The sequence below is a fragment of the Carcharodon carcharias genome, chromosome 1 (assembly GCF_017639515.1).
Source record: "Carcharodon carcharias isolate sCarCar2 chromosome 1, sCarCar2.pri, whole genome shotgun sequence".
Classification (NCBI taxonomy): Eukaryota; Metazoa; Chordata; class Chondrichthyes; order Lamniformes; family Lamnidae; genus Carcharodon; species Carcharodon carcharias.
Genome location: NC_054467.1, coordinates 30,062,469 through 30,077,675, shown reverse-complemented (window position 1 = coordinate 30,077,675; position 15,207 = coordinate 30,062,469). Strand labels below are relative to the sequence as shown.

General features: G+C 41.9%; 1 protein-coding gene across 6 annotated transcripts in view; it reads left to right on the top strand.

Moving 5' to 3' along the window:
- The first annotated feature begins 11,354 nt into the window (after positions 1–11,354).
- Positions 11,355–15,207, top strand: part of LOC121278906 (ETS-related transcription factor Elf-2-like) — a 104,895-nt gene continuing 101,042 nt past the window's right edge. For 4 of the 6 annotated variants that reach the window (XM_041189467.1, XM_041189457.1, XM_041189430.1 and 1 more), the window contains exon 1: positions 12,279–12,670. The gene's annotated coding sequence lies outside the window, so the exon portion shown is untranslated. Of the gene's footprint in view, positions 11,603–12,278; positions 12,671–15,207 lie in introns of those variants that run through there. The other 2 variants (XM_041189451.1, XM_041189440.1) reach the window with 2 other exon arrangements.

Sequence of the window (15,207 nt, the reverse complement as noted above, 5' to 3'; positions counted from 1 at the left end):
GTGAAAACAACTACACAGGTGCTGTATTGAGAAACATGACTGGTGTCAGTCTGCAATTTGGGGCTTATTTAGCATGGCAATTATTTAGACTTACTGGAGCTGCAAAAACAGACACCTAGAGGTTTAGCACTCACGCACTGATTAGAAGCATTTTTCATGGAGCATTGGAAGATAGGCCAATTAGCCCCTCAAGCCTGTGCTGCCATTCAATGAGACCATGTACCAGCCTTTTCTCCATATCCCTTAATACTTTTGGCTAACAAGATTCTAGAAATCTCAGATTTAAAATTAACAATTGATCTAGCATCAGTCGCTGTTTGCGCAATAGAGTTCCAAACTTTTACCACTTTCTGTGAGTGGAATTGTTTCCTAATTTCATTCCTGAAAGCCTGGGTCTAATTTTAGACAATGATCTCTATTCCTAAACTCCCTAACCAGCAGAAATAATTTCCCTTTATCCACTGTTTCTGTTCCCCTTGAAAACTTCAATCAAATCACTCCTTAATGTTATAAATTCCAGGGAATGCAACCCTAGTTTTAGTAACCTTTCCTTGTAATTTAACCGCTGGACTCCAGGAGCTGGATTTTATGGGGCACTGTATTCCCCAACACCCTCTCCCCCACTACCAGCCTGACTAAAAGGTCAGTCGGGAGCGCGCCCAACAAAAAGCCGACAGCCCTGCAGCCATTTTACACTTGGAGGGGCATTAATTGGCTCAGGGTGAGACTTCCACCTGCATTTGGGGAGAAAGTCTGAGCTGCCAGCCAGTCTGGTTGGCCAGCAGCTCTAGTCCCAGCAATGCCAGATTTGAGTGGTGCTCACTGCAGGGACTACAGGCAGTCCACGAACAAGAGGAGGTTCTGGAGCTGGGCTTCAAGTTACAACTCCAGCAAGGGGGTTGAGGAGGTTGGGGGCTGGGTTTGAGAGGCCGACGAGGGAAGGTTAAAGGGGAGATATTACCTTGGGTGGTGCTTCCAATGGGCACAGAGGCCCCACAAAGGAGGTTCCCTGCCTAACACCAGCCCATGCAATATATGCTGCCGGGCTATCCACCTGATTTGTGCCAATCCCTGCCATGGGTAAAATAGAAATGGGGGCGGAATGGGGCACTTAAGTGATCAGTAATTGGCCACTTAAGGTCCTCAATAGATCCAAGGGCAGGTGGGCTACCTGATGGTGAGCTGCCCATCATAAAATGGGAGACAGGGCAGGGGTGGGTAGGAAAGCCATGTACTGCATTTTATGTGCACGAACACCCTCCACCCACCCCCTGCCCCCTTCATCCAGAGCCCTGTCTTTCAGGAGTCAGGTTAATTTCTCAGAAATCCAATGGGCTTCATAGTCAGGAATTCTAATTACATCCCCTTTTCCAGCATTCTCTCTAGTTTCATTTTGGTTCAAAAGGATATCTCTCAAGTACAAGCTTTTATGCAAAATACAGAGTTCATCACGCCCCTTAAAGAAGGAAGCAAAATGTAATTTTCAAAATGGGAAATTCTTTTTAAAAGTGTTTTTTTCTGGACAATATGCAAGTTTAAGTCTCTGCCCAAACACCTGAATAAACATTGAATTTAGATGGGACAACCTACAAACAATGGTTATGGATATCATTTTAACTTTGCAATTTGCACCCATATAAATGTAATACACCAAAATAGAATGTAGCATACAGTAATAAAATTTAATTTCACTTGTCACCACAAATTGGTTTATAATGTGGTGGGATGATTATTGAAGCTTTAATTTGTAAATGATGTGGGTGTTTTGCCAATACTGGAATTTTGCTGAAGTGATTGCACACTTCTAATTATCCAACGTAAACTTGTTATTCCCACCTCATCCCTTCCCATCATTAAAGGCTATTTGAAATCTTAGCCTTGAGGAACCACATGGTCTGTAAGAACACATTAGATAACAGCTGTCTTGTACTGAGGTACAAAGAAGTGATCTAATTGAAAGTCCCGATGACTTCATAAACCTCAGGAGCAAAGCTCTGCTATTGCATTCCATGATTCCTCAAATGGTTCAACAAAGGACAGAGACCCAGATGCTTCCCTAAAGGAGGGGAGATTGGAAGCCACATCATCTTATCCTGCTCTCAATGTCATTCGCAGATGGATCAGGGGTATTGTTGATAGATGTCTAGAACCAAACACATGTTGTTTACCTAGGTTTGCTGATGTGGAGCAGTGCAGGGCATATTTTAGAAGTCATTTAGAGTAGATATGAGTATTTTTTTTTCTTGTAGGGAATGTATTGCAAATATTGATTATCAATAATAACCTACAACCTATAATAATTTATATAACCTATAATAACTTACAAATAACCTTAATGTCTTTAAAGTAATGCAAAGCAATTTAGTTTCTAACAATGTACATTAAGTTTTGAAATAACATAAATTTCAAGCTAAACTGTCCCGAGTACTGGATGTAAAATCCATCAATAGATAGATCCTGTGATCCAGGCTTAAAGAGGCATTATCATCTTATGATGTGACTCACACATTATTTTGTCAGGTTTGTAAATAGAGAAGTCTGCAATAATACCAATTCACCACCTATTGTTTAAATAGGACTACATTTTGGAAGATATGGACTCCAAGCTAGGGAGATACAAAATTGGCCAGGATTCCTGTTCTCAGTTGCGACCTGGAAACCCCTGCTGGAAAATGCATGTGGAGCAGTGAGGGCAGGATTTTTGTTAATTAATTCACGGGATGTAGGTGTCATTTGTAAGACCTGCATTTATTTCCCATCCCTTATTGTTTTTGAGAAGGTGCTGATGAGCCACTTTCTTGAATAAAAGTGAAAGGTTTACTAGGCCATTTCAGAGGTAGGTTGGTCTGGAGTCACCTACAGGCCAGACTGGCTAAGGATGGCAGTTTTCCTTTCCCAAAAGCCATTAGTGAAATAGATAGGTTTTTGCAACAATTCAGTAGTTTCACGGTCACGATTACTGCTAATAATTTTTCTTCCATACTTAGTTAATTAATTGAACTCATGTCCCCAGATCATTAGTCCAAGCCTCTCAATTACTAGTTCAGTAATATAAACCACCTTACCACTACTACAATGGCCACATCCAAATAGGTTGGTGACACTAAAGGTTGAATTTTCATGTGGAGTTTGGTACTTAAAGTCACTGACAGCAGTTCAGGCAGGGATGGTGGAGTGGTAGGGGAACAAGGTGGTGAGAAGCTAGTAGGTTTTGCTGTCTAATTTTTGACCACTTTTCTGCTGTTAGCAGCCTGCCATTTCTACTCCATTGAAATCAATAGAATGAAAATAGGATGGGTTTGAAAATGGGCTGACAATCTCCCCCACCAGATTATCATCCCAACAATGAAGACGAAAATTCATTCCAAACTCTTCAGGAGGTGAATGGTTGAAAACTGGTAACTTTGCTCCCCTAAGTATGCACACAGAATAACCCAAAACCGTCTCAAAATAACTTGCTTCCCAGGTGTTGAAGGGTGGGGTGAGTTGACTTTCAGAATTGGCCAACCAGGCAAGAACAGGCATGATGACATCCTTTAATATCGTCTTGGCGTTCATGACAGATTCAAAACTGCAATGTGATTGCAATATGGAATTGTAAAGCTGTGAAGAAAGTTATTTGCAGCCAATTTTGGCCACAATTGGCTGACCTCAAACTGATTAGGGAGGTCATGACCCCCTTTGACCTCCCATTGGCTCTGCAATTGCTCCAGAATGAACTTTCCCAGAAAACCAGTGGATCAAGGATTTATGGACCAATATTTTGCAGTTGTTCCAGCACAAGACATTATGTGAAAACTCTGCTCCCCCTCATCTCCTCGAACTGTTTATTTTCATTTAGATTTAAGCACACTTTTTTTACTGTCACCCTAATCTACAATATTTGATTGTGGTTTATTGGGGCGTTGGTGATTGGCCCTGTTCTTCCCTCTTACAGTTTAATTTGGCTAACCTCTGGTCCAGTTTTTCCACATCTCAGTCATATTTCTGCTGACTTCTTTAGCCTTTCAGTCACACCACCCAAAACCTCATTCCTGAATTAATCATTGAAAGTAATTTTAAAAGCTGCAATTGACCAGCTAATAATTTTCTAATGGAACTGTTATAAGTATTTATATTTATATTGAAATCATTTGGATCGCAGATTTCTCTGATTGGTTCAGAATTAGTGGTATTGACAAACTGTCACTTTGAAGTGGTAGTTTTAACTCTGCTGCTGTTGGAAATGCTTAATGTTATTATCGATTAACACTGGAGTTTCACAGTCACATCCCCATTTTGATTCAGAATGTATTCCACATTCAGGGGTCAGAATAACCTTGTGACTTCTGTCACTATGAAACAAAAAGACCAGCTCAGTGATCTTGTGAATACTCACATATTTCATGTTTACTGCTGTGAATCCACCAGACAGTAAAGAGTCTTACACTTTAACCTGAACCACTACATCATTCAACTTATTAAAACATTATGAATCAGTAATTTAAAAAAAACTATTAACTGCACTGACCCATTCATTTTCCAAGCTTTTTAATTACAAAAAGCTCATTTTAACCTTGCAGATTTTTTTTCACTTTTTCAGCAGCATCAATCTTGAATGACCTTACTCAAGACTACCACAAATTTGATTGTGTCAACCACTATTATTATCTCAACCCTGAACTATTCATGTGCATGTTTCTCCACATCTGAAAGTACTTTCATCCTGTGACATTGGGATAACTAAAGTGAGGCTGATTTGCTGTGATGTGACACCATTCATTGAAAAATCAAAGCTCCTTAAGCAATGTTCCTCTGAGAACTGCAGGTATGTTCTTCTAGGCCTATAAATTCTCTTGAGAATAAGGGTTTCTATGAACGTGCTTCCTTCTATTTGTTTTCTCTCCAGCTGCAGCCCTGATCTCTTCCTACTTCTGCTCTCAGAGTGAAGCACTCCCATCAAGAAATAACTGCAATGTCAGAAGACATTTAACAGATCAACAATAACTTGCATTTATATGTAGTAAGATGTCCAAAGGCATGTCACAGAAGCATAATCAATCCAAGCTTAACACTGAGCCAAAGAAGTAAATATTAGGATAGGCAATCAAAATCTTGGCCAAGCAGGTAGCTTTTAAGGAACATCTTAAAGGAGGAGAGAGAGGGAGGTTGAGAGGCAGAGACGTTTAGGCAGGGAATTCCAGAGCTTATGGTCTAGAGATCTGAGAGCACAGCCACCAATGCTGCCACTGTGAGGGGATCAACATGAGGCCAGAGTTAGAGGATTGCAGAGTTCTCCAAGGGTTATAAGACTGGAAGAGTTTACAGATATAGGAAGGGCACAAGGACATGGAGGGTTTTAAAAATAAGCATGAGAATTTTAAAATGGAAACATTTGGGAACCAGGAGCCAATGAGCATGGGGTGATTGAGGCTTGATGCAGGTTAGGAGATGGGCAGCATTTTTTTTTATTCATGGGATGTGGGCTTTACTGGCTGGGCCAGCATTTATTGCCCAAACCTAGTTGCCTTTGAGAAGATGGTGGGAATGAAACTGAAAGGCTTATTAGGCCATTTCAGAGGGTAGGTTAGTCTGAAGTTACATACAGGCCAGACCAGCTAAGGATGGCAGTTCCATTATTATCATTAGACTTTTAATCCCAGATTTTTATTGAATTCAAATTCTGCCATCTACCATAGCAAGATTTGAACCTGGGTCCTGCAGAGAATTACCCTGGGTCTCTAGATTACTAGTCCAGCAACATTACCACTATACCATCACCTTCCCCACTTAGGCCAAGCTTAAGTTTAAGGAAAGTGGAAGCTGCAAATCCAGCCAAGAAACCATTTAGACAGTTGAGCTTGAAGGCAACAAAAGCAAGAAAGAGGGTTTCAGCAGCAGATGGGCTGAGGCAGGGGTGAAGACAGATCATATTATGGAGGTGGGAGCAGGCAGAATTGATGATGGAGATATGGGGTAAGTAGCTCAGCTCATCATCAAATAGGAAATTGAGTTTGTGAACAGTCTGATTCAGCTTCAGACTGTGGTCATGGAAAGAGATGGAATTGATGGTTGGAGAATGGAGTATTTGCTGAAGGCAATCGCTTTGCTTTTCCCAATGCTTCATTGGAGGAAATTTTGGCTTACCCAGGCTGGATGTTGGACAACAGTCTGACAGCACCAATGTAATGGCTTGGTCAAGAGAGGTAGTCGTGATATAAGCAGGGTATTATCAGAGTATGTGTGGAACCTGCTTTTGGAAGGTCAGAACCTATAATAGATGCTACAATCACTTTCACATCCCTTAAGATCTATAAACTCTCATTCTAGTTCAAGAAAGAAAGCTCCAAAAGATCTATACAGCTTTTTATGAGAGCAACGGGGGATTCCTTTAAATAGTATTTGAAATAGCTGCCTCATGGTTAATGGCCAGGAGCAGGAAGTGGCTTTAGACAGGCAGTAAGGTCAGAAAATAGTTTCAGACTTGCAATGATGTGACTTGACCCTGATGTTTTGAAGCTCCTACCCGTTTTAGACAGGAGCTCTGGTTGCCAGGAATTTTACTCCCTGACTATTCAGGTTTGTTACAAAATCCCCAATAATTGGTGGGAGGAAATCATTTTATTTTCTAGCCAGCACTGCCCCATTTTCAAGCACAATCAGGGTTGTAAGCAGTCCAAAATCTCCAATTACCAGTGTACTTGAAAGGATGTCATAAATTAGGGCTGTGCTAACAAATTACTGTCAAACTTAGTCATAACACACTAATCGAAAAGCAGAATACTACGGATGCTGGAAATCTGAAATAAAAACAGAAAATGCTGGAAACTTGCTGAGTGTTGCTCATCAAGTTACCAGCATTTTCTGTTTTTAGTCATAACACTCTCTGTTGTTATTTGTCTAAACCTTCTGTTAGAAGCAAGTTTTCTTGATTCTAATTGAAGCTCCATGCAATCAGTAGAGAAACTACTCAATAGGATGACCATGAGCAGATCTGCTCAGAGCTTCTTTATCGGCCTCCATCATTTTACATTAGGATTAACTATTTGCTCAGTTAAAAATTGAAAATGATTTAAAAACAATATGCTCTATATCATTTCACCAAGTGTAAACATCCTTTACAGGAGAGTTTGACACATTTGCATTTGTTCTTAATTATGAATTGGGATCCTGTCATCCTGTTCAACATGCCTTTCTTTTCTATTGATCAATGAAAGACTCACTGGCAAATATGTGAAATCTGAACAGGAGCAACCTGTTTGGTTTGTTCTGAATCTGGTGGCATACTCGTGAATGGGGTGTGTTTTTAATTTTAAAAAAAATTATTTCAAGGAATGTGGGTGTTGCTGGCAAGGCCGGCATTTGATGCCTATCTCTAATTGTCCTTGAGCTGAATGGCTTGCTAGGCCATTTCAGAATTAAGAGTCAAGCACATTGCTGTGGATCTGGGGTCACATGTAGGCCAGACCAGGTAAGAGTGGCGGATTTTCTTCCCTAAAGGACATTAGTGAACCAGATGGGTTTTTATGACAATTGATAACAGTTTCATGGGGGACGATTCTTCCCTTGTCGGGTGGGAGCAGCAGGCGGGCCTGGGAACGGCCGTGAGACCAACAGCCGCCCACAATCAGGCTCCGACTGTGATTTTACGCTGGCTAGTCAATTAAAAAAGAGTTGAAAAGAGGTGACAACGGTACACATGACAACAATAAAGTCATAAAGAATCAATTGAAGGTCTGTAACTCTTTGCTTTGGGAATCTGAAGCAGTGTGTACTGTTGACGGCTGAGTCGGTGAGAGAGAGTGTGTGGAAAACATCTTGAATGTATGTGGTGAGCCAGGGAAGAGGAACATCGGAAGGAGGATTTGAAACCCTGGAGGTGACACCTAGCCGAAGGTGTCTGAGAGAAAGCGTTGATTTGTGAGAAGATTCCAAGGCGAGTTCTTAGAGAGTGGAGATTGGAAATCCTCGTGTGAAAGGCAGAGCTCAGTGAGGCTGGATGGGTCATGATGTGACAAGGGTCTGGGGGAGGAGTTGAGGAGGCATCCATAGCATCTGGTTGAGTTGGCACCTATTGCTTGGTTTCAGATTGTGGTGTGTCTGACCACAGGATGCCCATTGGTACATGGACTGTGTAGTTACTGTGGACATTAGAATATAAGATAGCTTTTGTGACTTGTGTTATCCTTATAAATCTGTATGTATCTGTAAAGGAATAGTTGTGGGTGAAGGAGTATTATGATATAGTTCATTTTTTTCTTGTTTAATAGATTTTTTTGTTAAAGGTTCATCAGCTGACTCATGTGACTTTGTTCACTTGCTACTCTCCAGGTATCTAAACAAACAAATAAAAGTTAGGATCCATCAAATTGCATTCCACTCTGGGATCAGGCTTGTCCAGGGGTAACCTCAGCTGGAGGATCATAACACCCTTTTTGTTTCAAATCAGCCCTAATCTTTATCCTCTTGCTCTTTTGTATTTATACAACATCTTTGGTTTTTTTCTTGATCTTACTTGCCAATTTTTCTTCCATTTCTTTGCTTTCCTAATTTGGTTTTTAATTTTAGGCCTGAACCTTCTACACTTCTCTAGACTTTCTGCAATATTGAGCTCCCAGTATCTGACATAAGCTTCCTTTTTAACCTTATTCTACTCTATATGTTCTTGGACATCCAATGAGGTCTAGATTTAGGAGGACAACCCTTTTTCTTTTTTTGATCTTTCAAGGGATGTGGGCATTGCTGGCCAGGCCAGTACTTATTTTCCATCCCTAGTTGCCCTTGAGAAGGTGCTGGTGAGCTGCCATCTTGAAGTAAACAGTCCATTTGGTGTAGGTACACTCACACTGCTGTTAGGGAGTGAGTTCCAGGATTTTGACCCAGCGATAGTGAAGGAACGGTGATATATTTCCAAGTCAGGATGGTGACTGGCTTGGAGAGGACCTTTCAGATGGTGGTGTTCCCACCTATCTGCTGCCCTTGTCCTCTATATGGTAGTGGTCATGGTTTGGAAGGTGTTGTCTAAGGAACATTGGTGAGTTCCTGCAGTGCATCTTGTGGATGGTACACACTGCTGCTATTGTACGGCGGTGGAGGAGGGAGTGAATGTTTGTGGATGGGGTGCCAATCAAGTGGGTTGTTTAATCCTGGATGGTGTCAAGCTTCTTGAGTGTTGTTGGAGCTGCACTCATCCAGGCAAGTGGGGAGTATTCCATCACACTCCTGACTTGTGTCTTGTAGATGATGGACAGGCTTTGGGGAGTCAGAAGGTGAGTTACTTGCCACAGGATTTCTAGCCTCTGAACTGCTCTTGTAGCCACAGTATTTATATGGCTAGTCAAATTCAGTTTCTGGTCCATGGTAAAACCCAGGCTGTTGATACTGGGGGATTCAGCGATGGTAATGCTATTGAATGTCAAGGGGCGATGGTTGGAAATGGTCATTGCCTGGCACTTGTGTGGCACAAATGTTACTTGCTGCTTGTCAGCCCAAGCCTGGATATTGTCCAGGTCTTGCTGCATTTGAACATGGATTGCTTCAGTGTCTGAGGAGTCGCAAATGGTGCTGAACATTATGCAATCATTAGTGAACATCCCCACTTCTGACCTTATGAAGGAAGAAATGTCATTGATGAAGCAGCTGAAGATTGTTGGGCCTAGGACATCACTGCACAAAGGAAGATGGTTGTGGTTGTTGGAGGTCAATCATCTCAGTTCTAGGACATCACTGTAGAGTTTCTCAGGGTGATGTCCTAGAACTGAGATGACTGATCTCCAACAACCACAACCATTTTCCTTTGTGCTAGGTGTGACTCCAACCACTGGAGAGGTTTCTCCCCGATCTCCATTGACTCCACTTTAGCTGGGGCTCCCCGATGTCACACTCTGTCAAATGCCGCCTTGATGTCAGGGGCAGTCACCTCGGGAGTTTAGCTCTTTTTTCAATGTTTGAACCAAGCCTGTAATGAGGTCAGGAACTGAGTGGCCCTGGTGGAACCCAAACTGAGCGTCAGTGATCAGGTTATTGCTAAGCAAGTGCCGCTTGATGGCACTGTTGATGACCCCTTCCATCACTTTACTGATGATTGAGATTAGACTGATGGGGTGGTAATTGGCTGGATTAGATTTGTCCTGCTTTTTGTGTACAGGACACACCTGGGCAATTTTCCACATTGCTGGGTAGATGCCGCTGTTGTAACTGTACTGGAACAGCTTGGCTAGGGGTGCAGCAAATACTGGAGCACCAAGTCTTCAGTACTATTGCTGGAATATTGTCAGGGCCCAGAGCCTTTGCAGTATCCAGGCCCTTTGTGGGAGCCTATTTGTTCCAAGCTCCTCCTTGACTGCCTCCCTCTGCTCTGACACTCAGTTACCTTCAAGTAGCCATTTCCAATCCACTTTTAACAAATCACAACTCGGCTTAGTAAAATAGGCCTTTACCCAATTTAAAACTTTTACTCTTGGTCTATCCCTGTCCTTTTCCACAACTATACTAAATTTAATTCAATTATGATTAGTACCGCTAAAATGCTCTTCCCCTGACACCCCTTCCCTCCTTCAGCTCTCGTTAACCAAGTTAGTTGGTTCGTTATGCATAGTGCCCTGTTCTGCAGACTTGCAGTCCCCAAGTATTTGTTGACTAAATCTGCTGCAGTAGATCAACTTCGTTCAGGGTTGCCAACTCTGGTTGCATGTATCCCAGGAGGTTTCATCACGTGCTAGTGGCTAAGTGCCCTGCCCCCACACTCCTGCCATTGGTCATCCGAGACACCCATCCTTACGGTGTGCTGTCTCCCCACACCAATTGGAAAGCGAAAAGACTTCATTACTCAATTGGATGATTCTTAACAGTCAATCAGGCAGCCTTTTTTCACCCTCTTTAATATTTTTATGAAGAAAAGAAAATTGAAAACAAAAATAAATGCTTCAGCGTTGCTGGCCGCAGGGTCCTGGAGATTAATCTACAATCCCGTGAGATCCCAGGCCACCTAACTCGGTTACAAACTTACATTGCCCAGTCATTCACTTTGGAGCCAACTGGGCCCCACAGAGATCTCACTTACCACCCTGCGTGGAGAATAGGATGAATACACACGCATTTAATAAAGCGTGACCATATATGACCACTGCAAGCCCACCAAATTATACGGATCAGGGGGGAGAACGTCTGTCATTGTCATCACAGTGAACGGTACTTAAATTACACCATCCACCTCAACTCAGTAAAAACGGTGAGGAGCGCAAGCACCAATAGTGGATGGACTAGAGGCGGGATTTCCTGCTGTCAATGAGATTAATGTACTACAAAAAAAAGCAACCCAGCAATGCTACACAAACATCGGCCTGTTGTTATTTCCCGAGTTGCAGGTTCACGGACCAAACTTTGGCAGAAAGCGTGTGGGGCGGATGTGTTTTTTTTCGTCGGGCCACCGGCGGCCCGGGGTGGTGGGGTGTGGAAAGCAAAACAATATACAGAGGTGAAGCTTCCACTCGCCGAGGAGAACCCGGTCTTAAATCAAATGAACACAGAACACGAAGGTGCAAAGTCCCAACACAGGACGCGACGCCAGCCAAGGTTCTTATTTAGAACGCGACGCCTGGGCGATCCGTTCTATTTTTCGAAGGTTGGGCACCGAAGATTCTTATTTAGAACGTCAAGCTGGGCATTTCCCGTTCCATTCTCGAATGTTGGGTAGCCAAGGTTCTTTTAAGGGCGACATTAAGGACGAGGTTACTCTTTTTTAAAGTGCTGCCAGCTCTTCATTTATTTTAACATTGCAACCGGCCTGGCCTTTGCTGCCGTAACCAATAACCAAAAATTAAATCCTCCTTTCTTCATGATACCCAAAAATTCTTTTACCAATGTGCTTTTATTTTTTTAAAATAAAACCAAAAAAGTACATCCAGCAGATCTCGTGACAACCGCCCATATTATTTCTTCCTGCCTTGTCGATTTAAAAATAACATTAAAGGATATAAGGGGATGTAAACAAACTCTTGTAGGGAAAACATAACTGCGCTGGGCAAAAATTTTTTTAAAAAAATCAGTATTTAAATAACTGCATAACTCGGGGAAGTTTTTTTTTAAAAAGAAAAGTTATTGTGACCCATTTCAATTAAGGAAATTTTTTTTCTCGAAAATGCAGTCCCTTTTTTTTGAATAACATTGGGAAGTGACCCGCGAGCAAAGCACGGATGACGTTGACTGCAACTTGGAAAGATGGTTGGTGGGTGATGCAAACCAGCTGATTGGGTTTTTCCCCCCCCTCCTCCTCCTCCTTCTTCTTCTTCGTCTCGCAGCCAGTGGGATAATTTCTGGGAAAGGGGGTGTTTTTTGGTTGGCTCGACGTTGTGTTGCTGTGTAAGAATCTGGGAGGCTGGGGAGATGTGACCTGGATTTAGCCTATCAAGCCCTTGGAAGGGAGAGGGGAGAGGCAGAGCAGAGTGCCGCTTCGTTTCTCTGTAAAGTGAAACCTCCGGCTTGTCTGGGGAAGCTGCAGGAGGACGGTAACCACCGGGGGCTGCCACAGTCAAACATTCACACACACACACACACACACACACATATATAACACCGACATCCTGGAGACACTGCAAAACAACACCGACCTTTTTTTTAACCAAAACCCCCCCTCGCACCCCCCCCCCCCCCCCCAGTTGGATATGGATCTCATTTGAAAGCCCAGAGAGAGGTAAGAAAGTAGCTTTCAGCTCGTTTCACTTTTTGTACACCCCGAAAAGCTTGGAGGAATTGGCTGGACATTGATCAGCCTAGCCTGTCTGTAACTTGTTTCACCTCTCTAAAGTTAAGTGAACATTTCAGGGTATTTTATAGATTATTTCGAATATACTTGGAGATTGCCCGGGGTTTGGTTTCGGCGTGAGTTGAATCCGAGTGTTGGTTGAGTTTTGTTTGCGGTGAGCTGTTGTATTTCGGTTTGATTTACGACTTAGGCCGAGGGAGAACGATGATTCTTCCCTCCACACCCCCCGCCCCCCATTTCCCCCCTCCTCCTCAACCGGCGCACAACGTGGTGGAAAATGAAAGTCACCTTTTCTCCCTTTTTAATATATTTAAATATGTGTATCTTTTAAAATCCTGGCTGGCAATGTAGAACAATTATGCTTGAAAGTTAGGGTTCACACAGTGAAGGTTTTAAAAAGGAAAATGAAAGCCCTTTGAAACTTGTGGTTTGCTGTGGTGGGAGAGACTTGGGTCTCTTCTGGCCTGTTATTTACTGTGAAATAACTGGGGGAGCAAATTATTTTCATTTCCTGTTTTTTTTGGGTAAGGCTAGGTTTTTGTTATGTGAAAATGTAGTTTTTAATTTGAAGTTGCTGTTTGTTTTTTGAACAGCAGCAAGCTTAAGCAAATAGTGCACAATTGCATACCAGAGCTAAATTGATTGAGCAATTGATGTTTTCTACTGTAAAAGGCCGAATAGCGCCTTAAAGAATGTGTTGATCGTTACCGGGCCACCCCTGCACAAAATGCAAATTATGTATTTTCATATGGTGTGTCTCATTTTATTTAAGGGACAAAATGAATAGGTTTGGGAGGTTATTCCTTGCGTGTATATTTTAAGGAATAGAATTTTTTCATCCGTTATTGGCCTGAGAGTTTGACTGCTCAGTTCTAATCCAGCGATGGGAGTACACTTTATCCATTGTGGGATAATCTTATGGAATGTTTATTTCTGAATTGATCATTGTGGTACATGGATGTTCTTGTAAGCTTTACTTGTACAGTATTAATACTGGAGTGTGATAGTACTGTATCCCTGAGCCTACTAGGATAGGGAAATAGTGCATGCCTACAACATGTTTTTACAGTGTCCAGATGATTGTCATATGGTCAACAGATATTCTGAGTCTCTTTCATAAAATATTTAGTGCCAGAAGCTTTTATGAATTAATAAATAAGTGTCTTTAACTCAGAAATTAAACCCATAGTATGTTGTACTGTTGTGGACTTGTATTTAATTCCTGTTGCTGCCTAAGGCCAGTTACAGTTTATCTGAAGGTTTGTTTCTTCACTTGTCCAGAGAAGGATCAGTTGAGCTCTCTTTCACCTCTTTCTCCTCGCTGCCCCCCTTACTGCTGCTCAAAAAGTATATTATGTACTTGGTGTTTATGTACACTAATTACAGTAGTGTACTGAAATCTATCCATAATTATTACTAAATCTACTAAATTCAGAGTAGACCTAAAATGGTCTTATTAGATAAGCAGCTTCTTAATATTGTGTACAGTGGTGCTGAAAGAAAAATGCATTTACAAGTGCATTTACATAGCACTTTATCACATTACTTAATCCCAATGTGCATGATATACAATTAGTTACTTTTTGGAGTGCAGTGACCATTATGTTGGTAGGCACAGCACCTGCGCTATGTAATGTCAGATCTCGCCAATAGGTCTCAGAAGAACCTGTTTCTAGTGGCTGAGGAAGAAGGACACCAGGGGAGTTCTTTGCTCTTTGAGGCGCTCTCTTTTAGTGCTCTTAATGCAGACTTGAACCTCCGGAATAGGCAGACTGGGTATGAATTTGTGGCATCAGTATTGCATTGGAGTGCTCACCTATGTTGTGTGTACAATTTCTGATGTGTGGCTAGAACTGACCGCCTTCTGAAACCAGCATGTTACCAGTAGAACCAGTCTGTTGTTGTTGGATGTTAATGGTATTTGAGTGGTATTTAGGATCAAATTCCCTTGACTTTTAAAGTTTCGGTTTCATTTATGTGGGTGGTTTTGCCTGTGCAACTTTAGGTAATTACCCATTCAGTGCTCTGTTAGCTGTATTTATTTTGAAAACAGTTACAGATGGTTTAGAAAAAGGGAAATTTGTAATGAGAAAGTACATTACATGCTGTTGGGAATATATATCTAGCATTTTAGATGGCTGCACCTGAAATTATGCCTTGGAGGTGTCTTGATTAGCATCCTTTAACCTGTGTAGGGTACAAGTTTGCATCCAGCATATTGAGTTTTTAAGTGTCCTTAACTCGCACATATGTTAGTAAGTAGGATTGTGCAATAAAAATACAAAATAATAACCTGCAAAGCTGAAAAGATATGCACTTATGTAATCCTTTTCCCTAGCTCCAGCAAGTTTGGCTTGTGCACAGTGTGTATGTGCAGAAATAGCATTGTAGATAGATTTCTAGACTCTAAAGGCATCAAGGAGTATGGGGAGAGTGCGGGAGTACGGCTTTGAGATAGAGGATCA